At 39.9% G+C, this 12,549-nt stretch overlaps 1 long non-coding RNA gene across 1 annotated transcript in view; it reads right to left on the reverse strand.

Moving 5' to 3' along the window:
- Positions 1–12,549, reverse strand: part of LOC148150489 (uncharacterized) — a 165,701-nt gene that overhangs the window by 54,165 nt on the left and 98,987 nt on the right. Inside the window, exon 2 of the long non-coding RNA XR_015756865.1 lies at positions 11,843–11,921. This is a non-coding gene — a long non-coding RNA (uncharacterized LOC148150489). The remainder of the gene's footprint in view (positions 1–11,842; positions 11,922–12,549) is intronic.

Consider the following 12,549-nt stretch of genomic DNA (forward strand, 5'->3'; position numbering starts at 1 on the left):
AGCTCTCCACATGCCCCCCAGATGTTAGTAAGGAGCACAGGGTCAATGGGCCTGAGTTTGCCATTGCTCTTTCTGGTGCCTAGGTTGATGCCAGGTTATTTTGGTTTTCTGAGACTTTCTAGCAAGGGTCACAACTGAGTATCTTGCTTGGCCATTTCAGAACTCAGTTGAGAGTCACTGCTGTGGGCCTGAAGTCACATGTCAACCAGACCAGGTGGCAATGGAAAATTCCCTCCCCCGCAATAATCTACAATGAGTTATAAAAGTTTTTCTTTCATTTCAGACTTTTATTGCGTTCAAAGTTCACTGTCAGCCATGGTAGGATTTGAACCCATGTCACAAGAGCACTGACCTGAAGTTCATGACATTACCATATGCCCCAACTAGACAGAAGTGATTGTTGGCAGGTTGTTGTCCAGTCATTTCCATGCATGCCTCCTTTGTCCAAGATAAATCATCAGTTGTGAAGGAGTGTTTCTAAAACTACCCTTCGGAAGTTTCAAAGCACTACGGACAACTTTAACGACATACAATTGGGCCTCACTACATCTTAATGAAAGGCCTTAGTGATGCAGCAGAGAAGGAAAGAAAAGAAAACAAATACCTTTCTGCAGCTCCCACTACCTCATGGAGATATACTGTCCCAAGTATTCAAAGATCTGCAGTTCAAGAATCAGCCAGTTCAATCATAGAAACTTTTGACCCCGAGTGAATGTCATCCTCAATTTTAGATGCAGTCATTGGCAGCTGTGAGGTCGATATTATCAATATCTGTTATGAGTTTCAGAACTGGATAATGGGTGCAGGAAGTATCCCATTTAGGTGGCTAAGTGAGGCAACATTGACAGAACTTGCTGTTCCTAGCTGACATTTGAAGACTGGTACATATTTGTAATATGAAAGCTGCCAACTGGAATTGTATCACAGAATGTGGTTGATAACAGGACAGCTGCAATGTCAGGTCGAATATTAGTGGCACAGCAGTGTTTACCACGAGAGGATTAGCAACCTGCTTCTTTAGTTCCAATATGGGTCGCTTGTAAACAAATTATGTCAATGGAATGACATTCAGTGGGATTCTGCTTTGGGAATAAGCCTGAAAGTGGAAGATTATTAAATCAGCATGATATCTTTGAATGGCAGAGTGGACCTGATGGGTTGAAGGATGACTTCTGTGTTTTATGGTCTTTTGGAGGCATTTCCAATGTCCTGTCCAATGTACATTACCCAATAGACCACCATGATTAAGAACAGTAATAACCCATTTGTTCCATCAAGCCTATCTGCATGTTAAATTCAATCATGACTAATGTGTTTGTGCTCTGAATTTCCACATTCCCATCTATCCCTTTGATTTCTCTTTCCTTGGCCTTCTCTCTGCACTTCATTATTTTGCTGTGGGCGGCACGGTGGCACAGTGGTTAGCACTGCTGCCTCACAGCGCCAGAGACCCGGGTTCAATTCCCGCCTCAGGCGACTGACTGAGTGTCTCCGTGTCTGCGTGGGTTTCCTCCGGGTGCTCCGGTTTCCTCCCACAGTCCAAAGATGTGCAGGTCAGGTGAATTGGCCATGCTAAATTGCCCGTAGTGTTAGGTAAGGGGTACATGTAGGGGTATGGGTGGGTTGCGCTTCGGCGGGACGGTGTGGACTTGTTGGGCCGAAGGGCCTGTTTCCACACTGTAAGTAATCTAATCCAGAAAAGGCTGAGGGGGGATTTGATAGAGACATACAAGATGATCAGAGGATTAGATAGGGTAGACAGTGAAAGTCTTTTTCCTAGGATGATGATGTCAGCTTGTACAAGGGGCATAACTACAAATTGAGGGGTGATAGATTTAAGACAGTTGTCAGAGGCAGGTTCTTTACGCAGAGAGTGGTAAGGGTGTGGAATACCCTCCCTGCCAATGTAGTTAACTCAGCCACATTAGGGAGATTTAAACAATCCTTGGATAAGCACATGGAAGATGATGGGATAGTGTAAGGGGATGAGCTTAGATTAGTTCACAGGTTGGTGCAACATCAAGGGCCGAAGAGACTGTTCTGAGCTGTATGTTGTTCTATGTTCTATGTTTATGCATGAGGACTCCCAAATTCTTGTTTACTGTAGCTTTCTCCATTTAAACAATATTCAGCTCTTCCTGCCAAAATGCATAGCCTCTCATTTTCTGGCATTATTTCCCATCTGCCAAACTTATGACCACTTGTGTAACTGTCCTTATCCATCTGGAGACTCTTTGTGTCATCTTTACTTGCCTGCCTTCCCACCTACGTTTGTGTTATCTACAAACTTAGCCATGGTACATTCACTTTCCTCATTAATATATACTACAAATAATTGTTGTATCAGCATTGAACTCTGTGACAGTCAAACCGATAAAGGCTGCTATATCTGGAAGATGCTTCCCTTATCCCAATTCTTTATCTTTTAGTTAACCAATCTTCAACCATGCTAATACACTATTTCTAACACCATGGGCTTTTGTCTTATTAAGTAGGCTAGAGTTCAGTACTTTATCAAATGTCTTTTGAAATCTAAGTGTATTGTTTGCTGTTTCTCCTTTAATCTATCCTGCTTGCTACCACCTCAAAGAATTCTAATAACTTTGTCTTGGTCATTTCTCTTTCTTGAAACTGTGCTGATTCTGCTTAATTATAGTTTATGCTTCAAATCCTCTGCTATTGCCTCCTTCATAATATACTGTAATATTCCCATTAATAGATGTAAAGCCAAGTGGCTCTTGTTGCTTGTTTTCTGTCTCCTTTCCTTTTTAAATAAAAGTGTTTTCCAATCCTCTAGGACTTTTCCAGAATTTAAAGATTCTTGGATATTCTGAAAAAGAGTAATGTTTGACTCTAAATATCAATTCTGTTTTTTTTATTCCAAAGATGCTGCCTGACCTGCACATCCTGATTTTTTTTTTAACCAGGGATAACTCTGCTTCTCTGCTTTCGACTTCACATCACCTGGGGTATCAACTTAGAATCTCATCCAAAAGCTGGAGCCTCCAAATGTGCAGGGTTCCCTTAGTACTGCACTGGCCTGTGAGCCTTGATTTTGTAAAGCTCAAAATGGAGAACCATAGAAAGGTTACAGCACAGAACGAGGACATTCAGCCCATTATGTGTACACCAGTAAACAAATCCTTGCCGCTCATTCGAGTCTCATGTTCCAGCACCTAGCTTGTAGCTTTGTAAGTTACCGCACCTCTGGTTCAGTCCAGGTTCCTTTTAACTCAAACCCAGAATCTTGTAATTTCAAGGGAAATGTCCTAAAACTGATGCACAGCTGGCCCAAGATGTAAAATTAATTGATAGTCCACTTTGTACTGTGGACTCACACCTACAATGAATTGGATTTAAGTTGATAAAATTCATTTTGTGTAGCCTCAGGGAAAGTAACACATTCCATTTGCCTGGGCTGCATTCAACCTCAGTTCCCTGAGGCAAAGCATACTAATCCACTATAACACAAAACATTATAAGTATAATAGAAAATCCATAATGCATTTGACATATTGATTTTCTGTAGTAACACATTATCAGTAAAATGGATTGATTTCACTGAATGTAAACTGGATTTCTTTCATTTTTTTTATAAAATATTTTGGATTTAATAAAATCAACATTTTTTGAGTATCCATGGCAGGGTGGAGGTAATTGGAATCTCTTTGGGGGTTAGATTAGTTTCCAATGGTGATGAAAGTGCAGAACTTAATCAATTTCTTGGGATATCTATAGTACTCAGGATAACACTGACCAGTGGACACCAAATCTCACTCATTAACAGGAACAGGATGGAGTGATCTATCACTGGAAGACAGGGTACTACCCATTTAAACCCAGAGAGAATGATATATACCTAGTTAACTGTGTTACATTTTTAGATCTTTATACTAGGATCTTCTTTTTTGAGTTGATAACAAACATAAGCTCTCAATCCCTATTTGCTGAAGAAGCTTTACCATCCCAATATCTAAGTAAGTTGGCATGACCAGGGATGGCACAGAAAATTAATGCAATCTCTTTGTTGAGAATAAGTGCATCACTGGAATGTAGCTGAAGCTATAAACTGCCAAACACATTTATTGAATAAAAAAATAGAATAATGATCCAAAATAATATGTTATAGATTTGCATTCATCGACAGAATAACTCTCCCTTGGAAAGTGCATCAACCATGCCAAATCTTATTGTGAACTGCACTATACACAAGATTAGATTAGATTCCCTACAGTGTGGAAACAGGCCCTTCGGCCCAACAAGTCTGCACCGACCCTTTAAAGAGTAACCCACCCAGACCCATCTTCCTCTAACTAATACACCTAACACTATGGGCAATTTAGCATGGCCAATTCACCTCACCCGCACATCTTTGGATTGTGGGAGGAAACCCATGCAAACTCCACACAGACAGTCACCCGAGGCTGGAATTGAACCTGGGACACTGGTGCTGTGAGGCAGTAGGGCTAACCACTGAGCCACCGTGCCTGAATATTAATCCTGAAGTACCTTTTTCTGTTATGTGTCCACCAGTACTCATTACTGTTCCTGTCACAATCTCTAAAGACTTCAGACAAACATCTCAGTTTGAATAAAATAAGTTTATAAATGTACGAAAAGTGGCAAAAACATTACTGGTTCATATTGCTAATTATAGGGTGTCGGTAGGAGGACTTAATATTATCTGGAAGCCCCAACAGGTAATTATTTAAAGTAATTGTTTAAGGTAGCTGGATTTCAGCTTTTTAAAGCCAGACAAGGCAAGCTGCTATGGTCAGCTGGTAATGAGAATGATAGTCTGATGTTTCCCCCATCATTCAAATGAGCTGCTGCTGTGCAAAGGAGACTAGTTCAATGGTCAAGTCAGTTTAGCCCTTAGAACTCCAAAAAAAACTGCCATGAACTTAATTAGGGTCAAAACTTTTGTCATAATCTTTAGATTTTCAGGGTGAGCATTATTGTTCTCCTGCTCTGACCACATAAAGGCGCATGACCATTTTATGATTTTTCACCCCATAGGACTTAGGAACAAGATGAAGCCATTTAGTCCTACAAGCATTGTCTGCCATTGGTAAGTTCATGATTGATCCAGTTATGGCCCGAACCCCATCTGCTTGACTGCTCCCTCACAGTTCTTGACTCCTTTGCCCATCAAAATTCAAACTCTGTATTGAATTAATGCAATGGCACTGCTCCTCAACTGTCTGGAGATGAGAATTTCATAGACTGAGAGAAAATAAAAGCTCCTCATTCCTGTATTAGAAGGGATACTTTTTTCTTAAAGTGTCCTGTAGCTCTAGACTCCAGGGCAAGAGGAAACATATTTAAACTATCCACCTTATCAATTTGTTATGGACCAGAACATGCCCCCTCAAAATATTTTAAGATACTAACTGTTCTTCTTTTAAAGGCAAATGACAGTGTTATGTTCGAGATGCAATGTGACTGGCCAAACTACTCGACATTATGCAAAGTGGAATTTATTGAAACACTAGAGCTAAAATACAACAAAAGAAAGAAAACCTTAGAAGACTTTAACTCTATTGGAAAATTTAACAGAATAATAGATACAGTAACTATTACTAATTAAATGTTCCAACATAGGAACATCCCATAAACACATCTTTTGGCATAAAGGCAAATTCAGAAAACAGATTTTCTCACATGCAACACCTGCAGTAGGTAAAAATACCCAGCTTCTGGCTATAACCAAAAGAGGGGAAAAAATGGGTTCTACTTCTTCAAAATTCTAAGTGTCTGCTGGATCTAAAGGCTAAAAAACTAGAAATCCTGCTCTGTGCAAGCTGGCCACACCCACTCAGGCTGCTTCTATTGTTCCAACATTTAAAAAAACCAAAGCCTCTGAAGCTGTTTACTTTATGGGCCTTCACTAGCCAACTCCATATCTATTCCTTAAAACCATTCAACAAAAGAAAACAGGACAAAATGCACCTCTTAAAGCTGCAGCATCATCACAAAGTATATGCCATGACAGAAAAAAATAAGTCAATGTAAAGTCACACAGGGACAGAAATTATATTCCCGGTCACAGGATATCTGTGACTAAATGATTGTTGAGATTCTGATCATTACTCTGCACTGATATTTAACTCACAACTCTTAGACAACCTAGAGGTGTCTAAGATTCAGAAGATACATGCAGAATTTTGAGTAAAGAGAAGGGACTAATCTTTTAAGTTAATAATGTGAAATGTATATGAGAGAAACAAGGATTCTACCTGTGCAGATTTATAGGAGCTTAATTTAAAGAAAGCTAAGTGTGTTGATGGAATGCTACAAATCTCTTATCAATTCATCAGTGAAAAAATAATATTGTTAAAGCATTAATCTTATTTTAAAATTAAATTATAATTAAAGCTCTAAAGTATCTTTCAGCAATTGTATGAAAAAATTAATAGTATATTATACTAGTACATTATTACAAGATACAGTGGAAAAAATGTTTACTATGAAGTCATTATAGCTGAGGATGTTAAATTGTTAATGAATATTTAAAGTACAAAGACGTTGATTGCATTACCAAGGTCATAAAAACATTATCTGGAAGAGATTATCTCCAACAGCAAATGAAGTTGTGACTCACCTTACTATTATTTTTAAAATGAGTTGTAAAAGAAATGGCAATACTTATCTATTAAGTTTTCGCTAGAGTAACAACTTCCTGGCATTGATTCCAAAAATCAAGTACACCGATTTGAATTTTACATACACATAGGAGAATGCTTTAACTGGTCTTTAGCAGTAGCAAGAACGGGCCCCATGGTGAGCAAGCAGCCCAATTTACACCCTGCATCAAGTTGTGAAGTGACCTGTCAATTTGCCTTGAATTCTTTTTGTTTCACTGGTTTATATCAATTTCTCCCCTGTTATGTGGATCATGTGTGCTTTGTTTTGGATAAAGATCCTTGTAAAAAAGAACGAGGCTTTGAGCTCCCCAAGCTCCTAAGTAATTTGAAAAACATGCAAGACTTGAACATATACCCTTTGTTTGCAGAGGTCCCTGTGTATGAATGTATGTCACTTCTAACCAGGTTACATACTTGACTGATTATTTTAAATTGTTTCTTAATTAGCGCGCTCAGGAAATAGTTTCTCCAACCAGAATTCCTTTTTCCAGGCTTTCTCATGGCAACGTCTCAGTAACTTAGAAGTGAGTTTCCAATCAATCATCACCCTTTTCTTAGATGGAATAAATTTGTGTGCTGAATGTTTGACATTTGACATTTGTGCATTTGTCCAGGTACGTGCAAGAAAAGAAATCTTCTGCAACTTGTCTGTTTTTAGAGCAATATCCTAGTTCTGTAAGACCAAAACTGTTGTTGATGTAGTCTGGCTAGTCCGCAAAGTATCTGATAACCACTTCTTTATGTTAAAATGTCGTGCTTCTTGATATGTATCCCAACTTTTGGTTTTAAGACAGGAATAACTCAGTATAATGGGCCAAATGGTCTCCTTCTGTACTCTAACAATTCGATAATTCTGAGGTCAGGCAGCAGATGTGGAAAAAGAAATAATTAATGTTTTAAGTTGTAAATTACCCTTTATTAGAACACAAACACTTGGTTTGCTCTTCTGGTCTATTGGGATCATGGCACTGATTATTTTAATGAATTTTCCGCTAAAGATCTCCTTACTATGAAGTTCAATTTCCATTAGACCATGGACGTAGCTATTTCAGTGCAACAATTATTCACTGCACACTGCAATGTGTTCCCTGGGCACTGCAAACTTACCTCCTCTAATATTTCTCAGCAATGAGATCCATTTTCTTGTCTGGTTAAAATATCCAAGACCAGTATCTATTGTTTTCTTTAAAAGATGACTCAATCATTTAGCTGAAACTTAAAAGTTACTGAGGTATTATCCAATTATCCAACATCCATTAATTCTTTGTTTTCCATACAAGCTGCGTGATCTCAGAATTATCAAACTGTTAGAGCATAGAAGGAGTCCATTTGGCCCACCACACTGGTGAGTATTTCCGGCATTATATAACCAACAAACATAATTGGGGTAATTTTCAACTTGAAGTCCAAGGCGTAACGGTTATGTAGCTTTACTTGGAGATCTCTCCACCCTGGAGGCTCCCTGCCTCCATTCCTGATAAAGGGTTTTTGCCTGAAACGTAGATTTTCCTGCTCCTCGGATGCTGCCTGACTTGCTGTGCTTTTCCAGCACCACTCTGATCTAAACTCTGGTTTCCAGCATCTGCAGTCCTCACCTTTGCACAGTAGTAGACTTGGAGGAAGTGAGGACTGCAGATGCTGGAGATCAGAGCTGAAAAATGTGTTGCTGGAAAAGCGCAGCTGGTCAGGCAGCATCCAAGGAGCAGGAGAATCGACATTTCGGGCATAAGCCCTTCTTCAGGAATGAGGACGGTATGCCAAGCATGCTACCATAAAAGGTAGGGAGGAGGGACTTGGGGGAGGGGCATTGGGAATGCGATAGGTGGAAGGAGGTTAAGGTGAGGGTGATAGGCCGGAGAGGGGGTGGGGGCGGAGAGGTCGGGAAGAAGATTGCAGGTCAAGAAGGCGGTGCTGAGTCCAAGGGTTGGGACTGAGATAAGGTGGGTGGAGGGGAAATGAGGAAGCTGGAGAAATCTGCATTCATCCCTTGTGGTTGGAGGATTCCTAGGCGGAAGATAAGGCACTCTTCCTCCAGGCGTCATGTTGCCATAGTCTGGCGATGGAGGAGGCCAACAAGTTGGTGGTCAAAATCAGTATAGCATTGGGATCTGTATGTGGTTACTCAGCAGGCAAGACTGAACTGCAGTCAGACTAAGGATAGAGGATGATTTATTTACCAGTTTACCAAGACGTGAGATCAGAGAGCAGTACTGTTACAGGGAGTAAGATAAGGAGCAAGGGGAGCTATACAGGAGAATGTTGATAACCATGGACACTAAGATGCTGGGAGCAGTAGCAGAATTTCCAGGAGCCCACATCGCTGCCAAAAGGTAGGGAGATGCTGGGCTTCTATTTCACAGAGTCATCATCCAGAGATTGTCCATTGAACAGCATCCATTCCTGTTACACTGCACACCTGAAATATGAGCTATGCTTTCACAGCCTGAGGATATATTTCTGCAGAAGTGACCTGGGCTTTCTCTTAGAGCTAGGTCACAAACCACAGGCAATCATACAATGACCAACACTTTAACTATTCAGAGTGTCAGGTTTCCTCTGAGTGTGTTCCCCTCTACATTGCCTGGAAGCAGCACAGAAGTCCTGTTTTCCATTGATGGCAATGGCAGATACTCCCATTTCACCAAGAACATAGCTTGCAGCAGAGATTAGCAGCTATGCAGTCTGTAAACAAAACCAGGTCCAATATTATGAAAGGGTAAATGACCTCCTGCAACCCAAAAGAGTGACACTGTGTATTCTTGCAATGTGACTCTCACAGGGAATTAAGCAATGTATATGTGCGAGTGACAGTTCCACAGGCAGGGGATTGAGTTTACATCCTCAGCACCAAATAAAACTTGAGGACTGGTTGTGTGGGAAGCAGTTCATGTTGAGAAATCTGTGTGAGTTGAAGAACAGTGCACTTCTTTTTCGTTAATGGGATGTGGGTTTCTCTGTCTCAGCCAGCATTTATTACTCACCTCTGGTCGACCTGGTGATGAAGTGCTTTCTTGAAGTGCTGCAGATCATAGTGTATAGGGATACCAGTTGGGAATATAGTTCCATGATATTGGTATCACCACTGGTCTCTTCATCCAGAGATCCAAGTAATGCTTTGTGGACCTGGGCTCAAATCCTGCCATGGCATATAGTGGAATTTGAATTTAATTTAACAATCTAAAATTAAGAGTTTACCACGAATCCATTGCCAATTCTTGGGAATACCCATCTGGTCCTTTGGGGAAGGAAACTGCTATCCTAAACAGGTCTGGCTCACATGTGACTCCAGCATGGAAACAGATTCTTCAGTCCAACCTGTCCATGCTGACCAGATATCCCACCCAATCTAGTCCCACCTGTCAGCACCAGGCCCATTTCCTTCCAAACCCTTCCTATTCATATACCCACCCAGATGCCTTTTAAATGTTGCAATTGTACTAGCCGCCACCACTTCATCTGGCAGCTCATTCCATATTTTTCTGGATAAAGTTTCAAAGACTTAGAATACACTGAGAGAAAAGTATTTGCTTCATCTGTGGTGACCCCTGACTGTTAAATGCTTACCCCTAGTTCAAGATTCTCCCATAAAGTGAAGCATCCTGTCCACATTTACCCCGTCAACATCATTCAAGATTACGTCTCCAACAAGTTAATTCTAAACTCCAGCAGATACATGCCTACCATGTCCAATCTTTCCACATAGGACAATCTATCCATTTCCAATATTAATCTAGTAAACCTTCTCTGAACTGCGTCCAATGAATTTGCATACTTCCTAAAATAAGGTGACCAGTTCTGTGCTCTGTACTCCAGGTGTGGTCTTATCAGTGCCCTGTAGAACTGAAAGATAACCCCCCAACGTTTGTATTCAATTCTCCTCACAATAAAAATACCAGAATGATCAACCACAATCAGATTAAATAAATAACAGAGCAGTCTCGAAGAGCTGAATAATCTATTCCTGGTCTTATTTTCCATGTTTCAAAATGAAGGCATTCTATTAATTTTCCAAGTTCCTTCATGAGAACACCCAGATCCCTCTGCATCTAAGAGTTCTGCAAACTCTCACCACCAAGATAACATGCTTATTGTTTATTCTTTTTGCCAATATGAATAATTATACTTCAATTTACAGTATATTTGCGGCAAATGTTCTTGATTTGAAGATAAAGCAGAAGATAAGTTCTCACTTTTAATCCTCCCTCACAATTAACTTTCCTTATCAGCCTCATTTTGTGCTGGTGGGAGTATTTTCTGCCCTTTGTGTGAAAGAGTCGCCAAATCGCCTGCTCTCCCTTTGAAGATAATGCAACACTGTGTTCCTTATCCATAGTCACTACAAAACCATCACATTTCTTCCAGACATGTTGCAATAGATGAAGTCCTTGGAAAGTACTGCAAGTTATCTGCAAGTTATAAGCTTGACTCTTACAAGCGCCTCTTGCAGCTAAGTATGTAAAGTTCTTGAATGATGTAGAAATTGGTACAATAGACTTGCCTATTCCAAACTTGGGCAGTGGGCACCACCTCAGCCAGTCGGGTTTTGAGATGTGAGGTCCTTACACAAGGGATGGCACACCAGATGGATACAGTCAGATGCAGCTGCCAGTGTAGTGTGCACCCCCGCTACAGCAGAATCAACTTCCATGGAACCATCTCCCATGATACTGCAGAGATTAAATTTACTCCCTAATTGATTTAAAAGTGCAGTTAATTATGTTAGACAATTCTTCTAATCTCGAGCTTCAAGCAAGGAATCTAAGCCTATTTATAGATTGGAAAATGTAAAGTGATGGTTTTAACATTCCAATAATAGGTGTTATTAGAACAGTGTTATGGATCCATATCACTTTATTTAAGTGTTTCAAGGATTAAATTACATTGCTCTGCCGATTCAACAGTATTGTATATTAAATTATACATTTCAGTCAGTTCAGGCGTAATTTGTGAAGGTAATTATTTTAAATTGGAATTTTAGAAGACAGTGCAGTTCGATCATCATTTAACTCAGAAATCACCTGACACCTGAAGTAAGTCCAGAAACAATGGAAATGAAGCAACTGAGAGGATATCTTCGAACTATCCTTTAGCATTTGATATAACAATTATTCACTATCTATAACTATAGATACAGAGCCACGCAAATAAAACAAACTCCTACAAGTATTATTGAGACAACTGACTGGTTACCTTACTTCTGACTGTGCTGTTTGAGGGATGTTACCTCAAGCCACTCTTCTTTTATCCAGCCAGTTGCCATGGGATCATCACTCCCTGCAGTAGACACAGAGGAAAAGAGATAAGAGTTTAAGATCCAAGTTAAATAAGAACATGACTAGTAATGTAGCTCCCCCTCAGCACCGTATAGAAACTCACTCACTTTTGGAGTAAAGAATGTATATAACATACTTGCTTAAAAATCAAAATGCTATGACCAAAAGGTTAATATATCTCAGATCCACAGTGATGATTTAAATCCTCACATTCACCATTCTTGTGGCTTGCATTCATCAGCAACTTGGTCCCAGTTTTGTGCTGAAAGACAATTTCATTTTTGCTGCCTTACTGATCCACAATATGTTTATCTGACCTTCTTGCAGGTTGGGAAGATGTTGTGTAAAAATGGACAAGCATCTCTGAGAAGGTCAGGTTTCCTGGTGTGAGGACCATAGAATCATTCAATTTCTTCCTTCATACCATTGTTATGTGCTAATTTGGACTTTGAAATCTCTAAAAGAAATACTTTCTTAGACAGTTCACCTCCTCTATGAAAAGCCTTTTGGGAAGTCAGGAACTTGCTAACGTGTAAAAAGATAAAATATTTAGACATCTTCAAATGACACGATTAGATGCTGTGCTGTAACGTGGTTGTGGATATGTCTTAATGCAGTGGTTCATCAAA

This window comes from Chiloscyllium plagiosum, unplaced genomic scaffold, assembly GCF_037043375.1.
Source record: "Chiloscyllium plagiosum isolate Xiang-an unplaced genomic scaffold, Cpla_swu_hap1 HiC_scaffold_4, whole genome shotgun sequence".
NCBI lineage: Eukaryota > Metazoa > Chordata > Chondrichthyes > Orectolobiformes > Hemiscylliidae > Chiloscyllium > Chiloscyllium plagiosum.